Source organism: Nerophis ophidion, linkage group LG23, assembly GCF_033978795.1.
Source record: "Nerophis ophidion isolate RoL-2023_Sa linkage group LG23, RoL_Noph_v1.0, whole genome shotgun sequence".
NCBI lineage: Eukaryota > Metazoa > Chordata > Actinopteri > Syngnathiformes > Syngnathidae > Nerophis > Nerophis ophidion.
Genome location: NC_084633.1, coordinates 15,821,647 through 15,840,332, shown reverse-complemented (window position 1 = coordinate 15,840,332; position 18,686 = coordinate 15,821,647). Strand labels below are relative to the sequence as shown.

The window sequence follows — 18,686 nt, the reverse complement described above, 5'->3', positions numbered from 1 at the left end:
CTATGAAGGATAAAACACTGAATATTGACAAAATATGAACGTCAAACCCCGTTTCTATCGACACATTTTACAATCAGTGAAACACAACAAAAATGCAACAAAGTGAAATATGAATGCGAAGGGTACAAAACAAACCCAACTACAATCTGATATATCTGATATATCACTAAGCTTTAGAACTTTGTTGTAAAAATCTCCTTTCGCGTCTGTGGAAACGCTTCCCAACCACACTGCTTGGTGCCTCGTCTGAGCTGCTGTGACTCACATTACCATAGTAACTAATTAAATGACCATAGTAATTAATTAGATGACCATAGTAACTAATTAGATGACCATAGTAACTAATTAGATGACCATAGTAACTAATTAAATGACCATAGTAATTAATTAGATGACCATAGTAACTAATTAGATGACCATTGTAACTAATTAGATGACCGTAGTAACTAATAAGATGACCATAGTAACTAATTAGATGACCATAGTAACTAATTAGATGACCATAGTAACTAATTAGATGACCATAGTAACTAATCAGATGACCATAGTAACTAATTAGATGACCATAGTAACTAATCAGATGACCATAGTAACTAATTAGATGACCATAGTAACTAATTAGATGACCATAGTAACTAATTAGATGACCATAGTAACTAATTAGATGACCATAGTAACTAATCAGATGACCATAGTAACTAATTAGATGACCATAGTAACTAATTAGATGACCATAGTAACTAATTAGATGACCATAGTAACTAATTAGATGACCATAGTAACTAATCAGATGACCATAGTAACTAATTAGATGACCATAGTAACTAATTAGATGACCATAGTAACTCATTAGATGACCATAGTAACTCATTAGATGACCATAGTAACTAATTAGATGACCATAGTAACTAATTAGATGACCTTAGTAACTAATTAGATGACCATAGTAACTAATTAGATGACCATAGTAACTCATTAGATGACCATAGTAACTAATTAGATGACCATAGTAACTAATTAGATGACCATAGTAACTAATTAGATGACCTTAGTAACTAATTAGATGACCATAGTAACTAATTAGATGACCTTAGTAACTAATTAGATGACCATAGTAACTAATTAGATGACCATAGTAACTCATTAGATGACCATAGTAACTCATTAGATGACCATAGTAACTGGTATATCATCCATAAGTGCAGATTCCAAGCATTGAAAGACTTACTATAGTTGAGGACTTATGGTCATTCAAAAACATGACTGCACATCATAATGGCAGCTACATTTTCCATCTTAAAGATCTGAAAACAATTATTTGGGAATGTCCGGAGGGCCAGACTAAAAAGCTCAACGGGCCTAATGTGGCCCCCGGGTCTTAATTTGCCCAAGACTGAACTAGTACATCATTTCAACACTATCTTCTTTTAAATATGTGAATAATTGTAGAATTTGAGGAAAATTACGTGCTTACATTTTGTTCCCACACTGTACGAAACCGAAGTTTGGACCAAACCTTAAATTATACTATGACACCCTTAATGTTAGGACAACAAAAATCGCCTTCAGTCCTTTTGAGTTATCCAGCCTTAAAGCCAAAATGTTGAAAGAGCCATATTGGACCAAAAATACAACAAAAAAAAATTAAAAGCCATTTATAAGTCTTAAAATGAAGGCAACACATGACGTAAGTGTCTATATTAGCTATAATAGCCTACTATCAAATTGACTGTCGCAGGCTGAAGCAAATCTTTGACATAAATGTTGAAACCATACATTTATTTTACACATTTTTACAATATTAGAAACTATTAGTAAATCAGAGGCTACTCGGAAGATGAGATAACTCCTGGAAATTACTGGCTTTTAATGGCTAAAGGTATAGATGTGTGTGTCCAAGTTAAAAGAAACGGCATGCTGGCTTCTTTTAATAGATTTATTACAATCTTTGGCAAGCGAGGTAATGTTTGCTGTGGTCTGGAACAACATGGCACACAAAAAACGATCTGAAATGCAGCCACTCTTACAAAGAGATAATGTGTCAAGAGACATGCAAAACTAAATTATATACAACGAGGATAAAAGTAAAGGATATTAAATGAGCTCAGATATACTTACAAGTGAGGCATAATGATGCAATATGTACATACAGCTGGCCTAAAGAGCATGTTAGCATTGATTAGCTTGCAGTCATGCACTGACCATACATGCTTGATTAGCACTCCAACAAATCGATTAAATCGACGGAGTTCACCTTTGTGCATTCACGCACAGTATAAAACTTTTGGTGCACAGTATAAAACTTTTGGTGGACAACATGAGACAAAGAAGGAGTGGAATATTTTACATGTAATGTTGCGTCACTAGCTTGCAGTCATGCACTGACCACGCATGCCTGATTAGAACTCCGACAAGTCGATATCATCAACAAAGTTCACCTTTGTGCGTTCACGCACAGGATCAAACTTTTAGTGGACGAAACGAGACCAAGAAGGAGTGGATAATTTTACATGTAATGTTGCGTCACTAGCTTGCAGTCATGCACTGACCATGCATGCCTGATTAGCACTCCGACAAATCGATAACATCGACAGAGTTCACCTTTGTGCATTCACACACAGTATAAAACTTTTGGTGCACAGTATAAAACTTTTGGTGGACAACATGAGACAAAGAAGGAGTGGAATATTTTACATGTAATGTTGCGTCACTAGCTTGCAGTCATGCACTGACCATACATGCCTGATTAACACTCCGACAAGTCGATAACATCAACAAAGTTCACCTTTCTGTATTCACACACAGTATAAAGGTTTTGGTGGACAACATGAGACAAAGAAGGAGTGGATCATTTTACAAGTAATGTTGCGTCACTAGCTTGCAGTCATGCACTGACCATGCATGCCTGATTAGCACTCCGACAAGTTGATAACATCAACAAAGCTCACCTTTGTGCGTTCACGCACAGTATCAAACTTTTAGTGGACAAAACGAGACCAAGAAGGAGTGGATCATTTTACATGTAATGTTGCGTCACTAGCTTGCAGACATGCACTGACCTTGCATGCCTGTTTAGCACTCAGACAAGTCGATAACATCAACAAAGCTCACCTTTGGACATTCACGCACAGTATAAAACTTTTGGTGGACAACATGAGACAAAGAGAGGAGTGGATTATTTTACATGTAATGTGTCACTAGCTTGCAGTTATGCACTGGCCTTGCATGCCTGTTTAGCACTCAGACAAGTCGATAACATCAACAAAGCTCACCTTTGTGCATTCACGCAGGGTATAAAACTTTTGGTGGACAAAACGAGACAAAGAAGGAGTGGAACATTTTACATGTAATGTTGCGTCTCTAGCTTGCAGTCATGCACTGACCATGCAAGCCTGTTAAGCACTCCGACAAATCGATAACATCGACAGAATTCACCTTTGTGCATTCACGCACAGTGTAAAACTTTTGGTGCACAGTATAAAACTTTTGGTAGACAACATAAGACAAAGAAAGAGTGGGATATTTTACATGTAATGTTGCATCACTAGCTTGCAGTCATGCACTGACCATACATGCCTGATTAGCACTCCGACAAATCGATAACATTGACAGAGTTCACCTTTGTGCGTTCACGCACAGTACAAAACTTTTGGTGGACAAAATGAGACAACTGTTGCGTCCAAAGTCCACACTATGGTGAGTTCAAGAACCGCCGAAATCAGTAGGACAAAACGTTGTCCGCCAAATGCTCTCATCAGTGAAGCGTACACACACACATAGTAAACAGTGGGCTTTCTAACAATTGGGAAGGTTTGTGTCGTGTTTTTCCTCAAACAAAAAACATACTAAAACAAAACAAAAATATTTCATGGTCAGAAATCATGGTCCCAATACGGAAAACCATTGCATCAAATAGAGAATGTCTCATTTGCACAACCTGGTGGTGACGTAAATCAAAATTAGGGTGGTCCCAAAAAGAAGGGATTTTTCAAATTGACTGTGTGGGTTATAAAAGTGCTCCCCCTCTGGTCAACATATGAAATAACAAGTCTGTGTAAAAATTTGAAGTGCTGCCCCTTTGGTCAACATATGTAATAACGAGTGTGTGTAAGAAATTGAAATGGGCCCCCTGTGGCCAAAATTAATTTAAAAAAAATAAAATAAATATGTATATAGAGACATACTGGAAGTAAATAAGGAAGATTAAAATTATAATAATAATAATAACTGAGAGTCTTTTTCTCACAGTGTCGATTTTTTTCTTATAAAATTGGAAACAATTTCTCAAATTCTGTCTGTGATATTGCAGTATTTTTTCATAAAAATTATAAATTTTTTTATGTAAAAATAATATTTTTTTAACGCAAAATGGTGACATTTCCCATTACAAATTCTGACTTTTATCACATTATTGCCATTTTTTTTTGTTGTTCTTCTAAAACAGTGACATTTTCTTGGAAAAATTCGGATAATCATTATAATATTGCCAAAATTATTACGTTTTCCTATAAAACTGTGACTTTTGTCGAGTAAATTCACGACTCTTTTCATAAAATCGCCAACAATTAAGCTTTTTCTTGTAAAATTGCGACTGTTATCGAGTAAAATTCCCTCTTTTATCATAACATTGCGCAAATGTTAATTTTTTTCTTGTAAAACTTTGACTTGCGTTGAGTAAAAATACGACTTTTACTATAATACCGCCAGAATTTGTACTATTTTTGTGAAACTGACCTTTTTCTTGTGAAATTCCAACTCAAGCATTTTTATAGAACGACAAACACAATTCGGGAGAACATCCGCACCGGAACACAACATAAAGACAACAGAACATATTCCCAGAACCCCTTGCAGCACTAACTCTTCCGGGACTCTACAGTATACAACCCCCCGCTTGGAAAACCTTGTTACATTGTTTAATGCATCCAGCAGGGGCATCACAACAAAATTAGGCATAATAATGTGTTCATTCCACGACTGTGTATATCAGTATCGGTTGATATCGGTTTCGGTAATTAAGAGTTGGACAATAACGGAATAGCGGCAAAAAAAGCCATTATTGGACATCTCTACTCTTAGTTAATGGCTTACTGGTTGTATAATAAGGCCATGCAGAATAAGGCATTAATAAGAACTTATTAATGACTAATTGAGAGCCAATATGTGACTAATTTGCATGTTAATAAGCAACTAATTAATGGCGAATATGTGTTCCCCATACTAAAGTGTTACCCAAATCAGTCTGGATCCCCTTTCCATAGGCCCAGTCTTAGACCGATTTGATCCCCCCCATATCGTTTACTTGTATCTCATCTTTTTTGTAAGGGGCGCCGAAAGTTTGCAGACCCGTCAGCGATCCTGTTCTGTCTCCCTGTAATGTTTGATCCTGTTCTGTCTCCCTGTAATGTTTGATCCTGTTCTGTCTCCCTGTAATGTTTGATCCTGTTCTGTCTCCCTGTAATGTTTGATCCTGTTCTGTCTCCCTGTAATGTTTGATCCTGTTCTGTCTCCCTGTAATGTTTGATCCTGTTCTGTCTCCCTGTAATGTTTGTCTGATCTTGAATGGGATTGTGCGGAAAATTTTAATTTTCCCCTCAGGGATTAATGAAGTAGACCGGTTGGGCCCAACCAGTCTACATGTGCTTTGTGGACTTGGAGAAGGCATTCGACCGTGTCCCTCGGGAAGTCCTGAGGGGAGTGCTCAGAGAGTATGGGGTATCGGACTGTCTTATTGTGGCGGTCCGCTCCCTCTACAATCAGTGCCAGAGCTTGGTCCGCATTGCCGGCAGTAAGTCGGACCCGTTTCCAGTGAGGGTTGGACTCCGCCAAGGCTGCCCTTTGTCACCGATTCTGTTCATAACTTTTATGGACAGAATTTCTAGGCGCATTCAAGGCGTTGAGGGGATCCGGTTTGGTGGCTTCAGGATTAGGTCTCTGCTTTTTGCAGATGATGTGGTCCTGATGGCTTCATCTGACCGGGATCTTCAGCTCTCACTGGATCGGTTCGCAGTTGAGTGTGCCCGGAAAAGGGTGGAGTGCCATCTCCGGGTTGGGGAGGAGACCCTGCCCCAAGGGGAGGAGTTCAAGTACCTCAGAGTTTTATTCACGAGTGAGGAAAAAGTGGATCGTGAGATCGACAGGCGGATCGGTGCGGCTTCTTCAGTAATGCGGACGCTGTATCGATCCGTTGTGGTGAAGAAGGAGCTGAGCCGGAAGGCAAAGCTCTCAATTTACCGGTTGATCTACGTTCCCATCCTCACCTATGGTCATGAGCTTTGGGTCATGACCGAAAGGACAAGATCACGGGTACAAGCGGCCGAAATGAGTTTCCTGGCTCTCCCTTAGAGATAGGGTGAGAAGCTCTGCCATCCGGGAGGAACTCAAAGTAAAGCCGCTGCTCCTTCACATCGAGAGGAGCCAGATGAGGTGGTTCGGGCATCTGGTCAGGATGCCACCCGAACGCCTCCCTAGGGAGGTGTTTAGGGCACGTCCAACCGGTAGGAGCTCACGGGGAAGACCCAGGACACGTTGGGAAGACTATGTCTCCCGGCTGGCCTGGGAACGCCTCGGGATCCCCCGGGAAGAGCTAGACGAAGTGGCTGGGGAGAGGGAAGTCTGGGCTTCCCTGTAGGGCCGGGCGATATATCGCGGGTTTGTCCCTGTGCGATATAGAAAATGAGTAGATCGTGATATTGGAGTATTGGTTCTCACGCAGTTGCTTTTAGCTGCGGGCATTACACTACAATCCTTCTTGTGTCTCCTTCTCACAGACAGCAAGCGCACAAACTTACACACGTCACATACTGTCACGTACTTGTACGTCCTCACGGAGCAGAGCGGTGGCACACTGGGTAACGTTAGCCCACGAGTTGAGTTTACACCAAAAAGTTCTATTTTGCTTTCATTCTGACCATATGACATTCTCCCAATCCTCTGCCGTATCATCCATGTATCCATTTTGGTATAAACTCAACTCGTCGTATTTGGAGGAAGAAGAATACTGAGTTGCATCCCAAGAACACCATACCTACTGTGAAGCATGGGGGTGGAAACATCATGCTTTGGGGCTGTTTTTCTGCTAAGGGGACAGGACCATTGATCCGTGTTAAGGTAAGAATGAATGGGGCCATGTATCGTGAGATTTTGAGCCAAAACCTCCTTCCATCAATGACCAAATACTTATTTTCCACCATAATTTACCAATAAATTCTTTAAAATCCCTACAATGTGAATTCCTGGATTTTTTTTCACATTCTGTCTCTCACAGTTGAAGTGTACCTATGATGAACATTACAGACCTCTGTCATCATTTTAAGTGGGAGAACTTGCACAATCGGTGGCTGACTAAATACTTTTTTGCCCCCACTGTATATTGTGTATCGCGATATAGCCTAAAAATATCGAGATGTTAAAAAATGTTGCGATTCGTGACTCGGATCTTCAAATATTATTGTTTATTTTTCCATCTTTGTTCTCATTCTCCGTCTGATCCGTTTATTTCCCGTTTAGTCCATCACCATGGTTACTTATTAGTTTCAGCTGTTACTCCCGGTTCCTGCACACCTGTTCTCTGTTAATCACCTTCCCTTTATAAGCCAGCCTCTTCTGTTTATTCTTTCTGGGACTCTAATTTGCTCACATGCAACAAGTAACGTCAGGTATGTTTTTCTCGCTAGCTCATTAGCTAAGCCACTTTGTTGTCATCTTTAGCTCACATGCTAATCATCTTAGTTTTCATTTTTTGTGCCATCGTGCCAAATCTTAGTTCTTTATATTTCCTAGTTTTCACGCCGGCGTCTTTTGTTTCCCTTTTTATTCGCTCCAGTGTTTTTGTTCAGCGCTCACTTTTTGTTTATAAATTGGTTAGATCTTACCTTTGTTGTGTTCTTCGTTTGACACATCCTTGAGGGAATCGAACCCGGTACCACGATGCCGAACCGGCGTTACAAAAAAAGGCCAAATCGCCCAGCCCTACTCCCCTGCTTAGGCTGCTGCCCCCGCGACCCGACCTCGGATAAGCGGAAGAAGACGGATGGATGGATGGCTGGATTAATAAAGTATTTCTGATTCGGATTCTAATTGATATATCTAGAAAGGGTGGACTCAAGAAGGTGGCGCAGTGGGGAAGAGTGGCCGTGCGCAACCCGAGGGTCCCTGGTTCAAATCCCACCTGAGCAAGACACTTCACCCTTGCTCCTGATGGGTGCTGGTTGGCGCCTTGCATGGCAGCTCCCTCCATTAGTGTGTGAATGTGTGTGTGAATGGGTAAATGTGGAAGTAGTGTCAAAGCGCTTTGAGTACCTTGAAGGTAGAAAAGCGCTATACAAGAACAACCCATTTAAATACAAGGTTGTGTGTGTGTGTGTGTGTGTGTGTGTGCATGATTTTTCCCCTCCCCCAGCAGTGTTAGATGTCTCACTTTTTTTGCCCGTGAAACAATGGAGACAGTGCCCCTGAAAAAGAAGGGGGGGGGGGGGGGGGTGACTGGAGTGTTGTGGTGGGCTAAAATGACCTCCGGTCTGCGTGCAGCCTCGCGTCTTAATTAATGAAATCCACAGAGAGGGCAAACACTCCTACAATAACACAGGAGGGGATGCTTTCGGAGGAGGGTAACGGGGTGATAATTACACCACGGCGTCATCACCTCTTTTTTTTTTTTTTTTTTTCCCCACATCCCTCATTTGTCTCCTTCTCTATCTTTTGCTGTCATGATTAATAAGCAAGTGTATTTATGCCAATTCATCTACAAGGGAAGGAGGGGGAATCCTTTTGTTGGAAAGAGAGCAGTTTGGCAAGTCTTTATCCAACCCAGAGAGGGGATTTTTTTTTTTTTTTTTTTTGCTGTGACGACTGATGGCGTAATCCCTTTTCACAGCATGGTCTGGCCGTGCCCGATAATGCCAGCCCGCTCAATTTCAGCATGCCCTCCACCGGGGGCAGCACGGCACGGCTCATTCAGCCATTAATCCGGGGGCCAGGACAACAGAAGATGCTGCCGTTCCTGCTCCGGCTGCAGGCGAGGCAAAAAAAAAAAAAGAGGGTTAGCGGCGCTGACTGCTGACTGCACAGCGGCTTCCTCTCCTTCCACAATAAACAAGTCAGCGGTGACGGAGGAGATTTCCCTAAGCGTATACGGGCTGAACTAAGGTATCCTTGGGAGGGCATCTCCAGACGCTCTGAAAGGTATTTCTCACCGCCTGGTGGCTTGAAAGGAGCCTAATAAGTAGGACACAAAAAGGTACTAAATTCAGCAGGAAATTTTGGGCTATGCTTGCTTATTAGATATGTCCGATAATGGCTTTTTTGCCGATATTGTCCACCTCTTAATTACCGATTCCGATATATACAGTGGTGGAATTAACACATTATTATGCCTAATTTTGTGGTGATGCTCCTATCCGGATGCATTAAACAACATAACAAGGTTTTCCAAAATAAATCAACTCAAGTTATGGAAAAAACATGCCAACATGGCACTGCCATATTTAGGGTCCGCCCTGCAATGGCAAAGGACATCCATGTCCTTTGCCATGCAAGGACCCTATTGAATCTGTAACGTTTCTTATTATTATTATTATTATTTTTCCGCAACTTTGAACCCTAATTTGACCCACTGACCATGCTCCAAAACTCACCAAATTTGGCACACACATCGGTAAGGCTTGCCAAAAACACGTATTAAGCAACCAAACCCCAAAAATGAAAAATGCGCGCTAGCGCCCCCTACGAAAAAAAAAAAACAGACTGCTTGTAACTTCCGGTAGGAATGTCGTAGAGACATGAAACAAAATCCTCTATGTAGAACTGACCTAGACCTAAATTCCCCATCAGAAACTCCTATACCTAAAACCAACAGAAATTTTGCAAAACCCTTTCAAAGCAAAATTTTCGCCAAAAAACGCTATTTTTGCCTCTTTGAGCTGCAATTTGACCCCCTTAAAATGCTTCAAAACTCACCAAACTTGGCACACACATCAGGACTGGCAGAAATTGTGATCTAATGAAAAAAAAAAAAAAAAAATCTCAAAATTGTGCTCTAGCGCAATTTTTCAATAAAACACAGAAAAAACTGCTTCCAGGAAGAAACCACAGACAAAACTGCTTGTAACTTCGGGTAGGAATGCCGGAAAGACATGAAACAAAAACTTCTATGTAGGTCTCATTAAGACCTACATTTTAGTAATTGACAGCTAGCAGAAATAATCAACAGGAAGTTGGCAATTACCCCTTCAAAATAAAAGTTTTGTAAAAACACGTCACCTTTTTCAAATCGAAACTCCTCCCAGTGCGTTTGTCGTTTCGGCTTCAAACTCGCACAGGAGAGAGATTGGACCCTTTTAAAAAAAGTGGTCGGACAAAGTTGTGATAAATTTTATGGTTTTGATTTTATGCGCCTTCAAAGAACCCCTGCGCAAATTTCCCGAAAAAATGTCATTTTTGCCTATTTGAGCTGTAATTTGACCCCCTTAAAATGCTTCAAAACTCACCAAACTTGGCACACACATCAGGACTGGCAACAATTGCGACCTAGTGAAAAAACCAAACCCCAAAACTCAAAATTGTGCTCTAGCGCCCCCTAGGAATACAACACAGACAAACTACTCCTAGGAAGAAAACAAAGACAAAACTGCTTGTAACTTCCGGTAGGAATGTCGTAGAGACATGAAACAAAAACCACTATGTAGGTCTGACCTAGACCTACATTTGAATAATTAACATACTTTGGCAAAAATCAACAGGAAGCTTGATATTTTCACTTCAATACAACAACTGCATTACTTTCACAATGCATTAAATAGTGGCAGCAAGGCTTCTCCTGCCGTGGGGCTCGGGGACAGCAACCCAAGGCGCGCTCGCACATTCGCACCCTAATTTGACCCCCTTAACATGCTTCAAAACTCACCAAATTTGACACACACATCGGTATGGAGCGGCAGACCAACTTATTAAGCAACCAAACCCCAAAAATTAAAATTGCAAGCTAGCGCCCCATAGGAAGAGACAAAAAACAGACTGCTTGTAACTTCCGTTAGGAATGTCGTAGAGACATGAAACAAAAACCTCTGTGTAGGTCTGACTAAGACCTACATTTCCAATTAAAAAGGTCTATACCCAAAATCAACAGAAATTTAGCAAAAACTCATTCTAAGCAACATTTTCGCAAAAAACGCTATTTTTGCCTCTTTGAGCTTTAATGTGACCCCCTTAAAATGCTTCAAAACTCACCAAACTTGGCACACACATCAGGACTGGCAGAAATTGCGATCTAGTGAAAAAACCAAACCTTAAAACTCAAAATTGCGCTCTATTGCAATTTTTGAAAAAAACACAGAAAAACTGCTCCTAGGAAGAGGAAACGGATAAAACTGCTTGTAACTTCTGGTAGGAACGTCGGACTGACATGAAACAAAAACCTCTGTGTAGGTCTCACTTAGACATACATTTTGATAGGTGGCATCTGTCAGTTAAAATCAACAGGAAGTTGGCAATTACCCCTTCAAAATAAAAGTTTTGTAAAAAGCCGTCACCTTTTTCCAGACAAAACTGCTTGTAACTTCTGTTAGGAATGTCGTAGAGACATGAAACAAAGACCTCTATGTTGGTCTGACTAAGATCGGGACTCGGGACACGGCGGCGGCGGCGGCGGCCAACGGCGGACCCGACCAACGCTGCTTGCAGCTTTAATTATTATTGAAGTCACAAGAGTTAGTGCTGCAAGGGATTGACTACGAACACAAAGGAAATTATATATATATATCCATCGGGGTCTTGGGGGGCGCTGGCGCCTATCTCAGCTACAGTCGGGCGGAAGGCGGAGTACACCCTGGACAAGTCGCCACCTCATCACAGGGCCAACACAGATAGACAGACAACATTCACACACTAGGGCCAATTTAGTGTTGCCAATCAACCTATCCCCAGGTGCATGTCTTTGGAAGTGGGAGGAAGCCGGAGTACCCGGAGGGAAGCCACGCATTCACGGGGAGAACATGCAAACTCCACACAGAAAGATCCCGAGCCTGGATTTGAACCCAGGACTGCAGGACCTTCGTATTGTGAGGCAGACGCACTGGTTCAATCCCCACCTAGTACCAACCTCGTCACGTCCGTTGTGTCCTGAGCAAGACACTTCACCCTTGCTCCTGATGGGTACTGGTTAGCGCCTTGCATGGCAGCTCCCTCCATCAGTGTGTGAATGTGTGTGTGAATGGGTAAATGTGGAAGTAGTGTCAAAGCGCTTTGAGTACCTTGAAGGTAGAAAAGCGCTATACAAGTACAACCCATTTATCATTTATCACTAACCCCTCTGCCACCGTGAAGCCCCATATATATATATATATATATATATATATATATATATATATATATATATATATATATATATATATATATATAAGTGGGGCAAAAAATTATTTAGTCAGCCAGCGATTGTGCAAGTTCTCCCACTTAAAATGATGACAGAGGTCTGTAATTTTCATCATAGGTACACTTCAACTGTGGGAGAAAAAATGTGAAAAAAAAATCCAGGAATTCACATTGTAGGAATTTTAAAGATTTTTTTGTAAATTATGGTGGAAAATAAGTATTTGGTCATCCATTCAAAGCTCTCACTGATGGAAGGAGGTTTTGGCTCAAAATCTCATCATACATGGCCCCATTCATTCTTTCCTTAACACGGATCAATCGTCCTGTCCCCTTAGCAGAAAAACAGCCCCAAAGCATGATGTTTCCACCCCCATGCTTCACAGTAGGTATGGTGTTCTTGGGATGCAACGCAGTATTCTTCTTCCTCCAAACACGACGAGTTGAGTTTATACCAAAATGGATACATGGATGATACAGCAGAGGATTGGGAGAATGTCATGTGGTCAGATAAAACCAAAATAGAACTTTTTGGTATAAACTCAACTCGTCGTGTTTGGAGGAAGAAGAATACTGAGTTGCATCCCAATATACACACACACAGCCCGGCCGCCGGGCTTATTATTTTAACCCAATGCGGCCCCCGAGTCAAAAAGTTAGGGGACCCCTAATGTACAGGGTTACAGAACAAGAATGCTGATGGGTCGCCATATGGCGCCCCGTAAAAAATGGGAAATAGGTAAACGCCGGGAAAGGACGAGTAAAAAAAAAATACAATCTAGACTGGGCTCCTAAGGGGGCCCAGTCTGGAGTGGGGAAAAAACCTCCGTAGCAAAATACACATGCATATTACTACATACAACTCCAGACTTGCAACAGAGGGGAGGGAGTGTTGGGTACGATGGCAGGCTGCAGTTTTTCAGGTGCTGCCCAGCCATCAATCACTCCTTAGGGAGTTATGTCTTGATTGGATTATCCAGAGAATAGTGCTCGATACCGTGGTAGAGCCCCATATGTAGGTGTGGGAAAAATCACAAGACTACTTCATCTCTACAGAACTGTTTCATGAGGGGTTCCCTCAATCATCAGGAGATTTTCCCACAAATCATCAGGAGATTTTCCTGATGATTGAGGGAACCCCTCATGAAACAGTTCTGTAGAGATGAAGTAGTCTTGTGATTTTTCACACACCTACATATATATATAGTATATATATATATATATATATATATATATATATATATATATATATATATATATATATATATATATATATATATACACACACACATATATATATATAAGAAATATAAGAAATAATCATCAGGAAAATCTCCTGATGTTTGAGGGAACCCCTCATGAAACAGTTCTGTAGAGATGAAGTAGTCTTGTGATTTTTCCCACACCTACATATATATATATATATATATATATATATACATACACATATACAGCGTGGCCCCCGACCAAAATAATGTTTTAACCCAATGGGGCCCCCAAGTCAAAATCTTTGGGGACCCCTGTCCTATATTCTCAATGGAACATTTAAAGTTTTGGTGTTGTTTACTGTCGTCATATTGCATTCTACACGCATCTCTTATGTATGACTGCCATCTACTCGTCACACTCATCATTACACCATGTACCGAATAAAAATCGCTTCAAGGTCGGTAAGCACAACTAGAATTACGGCGTACATTAGGCGCACCGGGTTACACGGTGCACTGTCGAGTTTTGATACAATGAAAGGATTTTAATCGCACCTTATAGTCTTATACACATATACAGCGTGGCCCCCGACCAAAATAATGTTTTAACCCAATGGGGCCCCCAAGTCAAAATGTTTGGGGACCCCTGTTCTATATTCTCAATGGAACATTTAAAGTTTTGGTGTTGTTTACTGCCGTCAAATTGCAGTCTACACGCATCTCTTATGTATGACTGCCATTTACTTGTCACACTCATCATTACACCATGTACCGAATAAAAATCGCTTCAAGGTCGGTAAGCACAACCAGAATTACGGCGTACATTAGGCGCACCGGGTTACAAGGCACGCTGTCGAGTTTTGATACAATGGAAGGATTTTAAGCGCGCCTTATAGTCTGGAAAAAAACGGTACATGTGATTTTTTTGATTTTTTTCCATTTTTTATAAATTTGCAAAAATTTTAAGAAAAATTGTGGGTATTGAGGTATTGTCTGTAGAATTTTGAGGCCAAAAATGGATTTATTCCATTTATATTACACGACAGAATATGGCAAAAGTAAAGCGCCGTGAATACTGTATCTCTCCATCCCTGATCACATATCCCGTTAACCTTCCTCTTGTGTTAGCTTTCTGTTACCATCTCTTATGTTAACGGGTCGGTTTTGACCCATGTTTTAAATCAGCTGTAAAATACACTAAAAGCAATTATCTATCATCCAATTTGTTTCTCATCTCTTGGTTACCTTGTTAGGCTTCCTTATCCTTGAAAATATTGGTTTTAATATTTTTGGTTTGGGCCATTGGGCCTTATTTCGTCAGTATACCCCTCCATTACAATTTTTAAAAATGGTAAAACGAACCTCAAGAGAATCATATAAATAGAAAAAAGGTTGTTGTGTTACCTAACTATTACTAAGGGGTATTAAAACACATCTCTTAAATAAATGTGTTTTGTTTATTTTTTCATTTTAAGAATTTTAACTATAGTAACATATATGGTGTTACGGGTCAATTTCGACCCATATATATTTACTTCAAGAAAAAGGCTAAAAAGTATTTTTTTCAGCAACAGAAATCCAACATCAAACAAACAACCAATCAAGCAAATGAAACCAAGAGAAATAGATTACTAGTTCCAAAACTAATAAAAAAAACTAAATCAGAGTGGCAAAAAGTGACACTTTTAGTGTCCGTCTTTTGTTTGTTTTTGTACAGGATAACAAGGTCAAATGAGAATCCACTAAAGCTCACATGATTGGGAGAGGAGCTGGCTGTCAGTGTGTTCAGTTTTGGCTCTTATCATTGCTTTATCATCTTATTTTTATAACCGGGTCGAAACCGACCCTAACAACACCAAGGGCATAATTTCTACCAGAGCATTTTATAATTTAGTGGAAAAAAATTAAAACGTTTTATTTTGTTGACAAAGAGGTTCCTGACAAAAGTCAAAAAGCTTTGATGCAAAAAAATAAATGTATGTGGTGTTTTTATGCATTTAAAAACTAAAACGACCCTAACACAAGACGAAGGTTAAACACATCGGCATGTTTAAGACAATCGCCTGTTACATTTCTAAGAGACGTAACAAACGTGGCAAAGGGGAGAGGAGGAGCTGGCCGGGTCTGCCCGTCAGGTCGACTAATTGAGAAAAAGTGACGGAAGCATGGAGACACCGAAAGGGAGGGGAGCAGATGAAAGGTGCTGGGAGGAGGAGGAGGGAGGAGGAAGGAGGGGCAGCATGGCGGCGCATCTCCTCAGGTTTGACTAATTGAAAGGAATGGATGCAGGACGGCACATGAGAGCGAGGGAGGGATGGGCGGGGGCTGAAAGAGGAAAGAGATGTTTGTATGCGAGGGAGTTTAAATCCCACAAAGGGAACGCGGGCGAGCTGAAAGATGGACAGCTGAAGATAGGTTTGGAAAGGCGGAACAAATGCGAGTGGATTAGACAGGTTGTGTACGTATGGGAGAGGATGGCGTTCTGGCATAAACAAACAGGTCATTTGGATCACATCCAGCTGGCCTGAAGCCTTTTTTTTCTTCTCCATTTTTTCTTATTTGATTGAAAAGCACATTTATTGTTTTGTTTTGTTTTTTTGACCACCATTACATATACTGTGGCCATCCATCCACATTCTACATGAACGTGTGAGTTAAAACATAAAATAACAATGCTACACAGTTAATAAATAATAATCCCTCAGGATTTTTTTCCCATTTTTTAAAGGTAGAAATGTTTTTAAAAAATAATGTTAAAAAGGCCTACTGAAACCCACTACTACCAAGCACACAGTCTGAGAGTTTATATATGTTTTCATCGCATAATTCCACAGTCTTATGGACATCTGTGCTGCTGAATCTTTTGCAATTTATTCAATGAATAATGGAGACGTCAAAGAAGATCGCTGTAGGTGGGAAGCGGTGTATTGCGGCATAGCTCGGTTGGTAGAGTGGCCGTGCCAGCAACTTAAAGGGTTGCAGGTTCGATTCCCGCTTCCACCATCCTAGTCACTGCCGTTGTGTCCTTGGGCAAGACACTTTACCCACCTGCTCCCAGTGCCACCCACACTGGTTTAAATGTAAATTAGATATTGAGTTTCACTATGTAAAAGCGCTTTGAGTCACTAGAGAAAAGCGCTATATAAATATAATTCACTTCACTTCACTTCGCCTTTAGTAACACAAACACAGCCGGTGTTTCATTGTTTACATTCCCGAAAGATGACGGTGAAGCTTTGCTGTGGAACAGTACAGTACAAAGTACAGTGTATTATGCAGCGATCATTTCGAAAGATCGTGTTTCCAAGAGGGTCCCTTGCGAATGGCAGGGATGGGCATCGCCACCACCCGTCGACTGGTGCTGAAGAAAGGTGCGGGGCCGACCTTTAGGTTGTACAGGTACGACCATATATAATCTCACTAAAACACTACTAACACAATAAAGAGATAAGGGATTTTCCAGAATTATCCTAGTAAATTTGTCTAAGAACATCTGAATCGCTTCCACTGTATAGTTTTTTTTTTAAAAACATTTCTAGTCCTTCACTCTCACTTTCCTCATCCACGAATCTTTCATCCTTGCTCAAATTAATGGGTAAATCGTCGCTTTCTCGGTCTGAATCGCTCTCGCTGCTGGTGGCCATGATTGCAAACAATGTTCAGATGTGAGGAGCTCCACAACCCGTGACGTCACGCGCACATCGTCTGCTACTTCCGGTGCAGGCAAGGCTTTTTTTATTAGCGATCAAAAGTTGCGAAATTTATCGTCGATGTTCTCTAATAAATCCTTTCAGCAAAAATATGGCAATATCACAAAATGATCAAGTATGACACATAAAATGGACCTGCTATCCCTGTTTAAATAAGAAAATCTAATTTCAGTAGGCCTTTAAACTCCTGCTGTGACGTAAAATTATTTTTTTCTTTCTCCTGATTTTTCACAGAATTTTCTTTTTTGACCTACCATATTTTCCGTACTTAAAATATTTTTTTGCTCTCAAATCTTGAAAGCGCGTCTTATAACACCGTGCGCCTAATGTTAGGAATAATTTTGGTTGTACTTACCCACCTCGAAGCTATTTTATTTGGTACATGGTGTAATGATAAGTGTGACCAGTAGATGGCAGTTAAACATAAGAGATACGTGTAGACTGCAATATGATGGGTCTTGAAGAAACAAAACCAACATTTCATATGTTGCATTGAAAATATAGAACACTACACACGGAGCTCAAAAATCTATCAAAATGTTTTAATACCACTTTGGTGTGCTATGAAGCCGCACCGCTTCATGGATTGTACTGTGCTTCAACATAGGAGTATTATTATGGTGTGTGTATAAGGTAATACATTATCTGGCATTTTGTTTCGCAATATTATGCAAAAGCAACTTTTCTTAGCTTCTGGTACCTGCTGATCTGTATTGGGGATCTGCATAAGTCCTGAAAATTTGCGCGTGTCCACCTTTGTAGTCTGTGATAACCCCGTAGTCCATAAGCTTCTTATTTTTCTTTATCTTCTTATGTGACATTTATTGAGAATTGATTGCCATACCATTGATTAAGTAAGGACAAAATGAACAACTAATTATTTTTATTTAACAAGCTCTCTCTTTGAATGTTCTTAACTCCTGAAAAGTGATAAATGTGACCAGTGGATGGCAGTCATACATAAGAGATATGTGTAGACTGCAAAATGACCCCAACCTTTTTATATGTTCAATTGAAAATATAGAACATTACAGACGGCGCTCAAAAATCCATCAAATTATTTAGTACGACTTTGGTAAGCTATCAAGCCGCACCGCTTGATGGATTGTACCGTGCTTCAACATAGAAGTATTATTATGGTGTGTGTATAAGGTAAGACATATCATCTGGCGTTATGTTTCGCGATATTATGCAAAAGAAAAGTTTCTGCTGATTTGTATTTGGGATCTGCATAAATTCTGAAAATTTCCGCGCCTCCGCCTTTGTAGTCCATGACGGCGCCAGAGTCGATAAGCGTCTTCTTTTTCTTTATCTTTTAGTTATATGACATTTATTGAGAATTGATTGCGATACCATTAAGTAAGGACAACATTAACGATGAATTAATATTCTTTAACAAGCTGTC

At 40.4% G+C, this 18,686-nt stretch overlaps 1 protein-coding gene across 1 annotated transcript in view; it reads right to left on the bottom strand.

The window, feature by feature from the left end:
- Nucleotides 1-18,686, bottom strand: part of LOC133541530 (BAH and coiled-coil domain-containing protein 1) — a 260,071-nt gene that overhangs the window by 78,339 nt on the left and 163,046 nt on the right. The gene's annotated exons all lie outside the window — the stretch shown is intronic.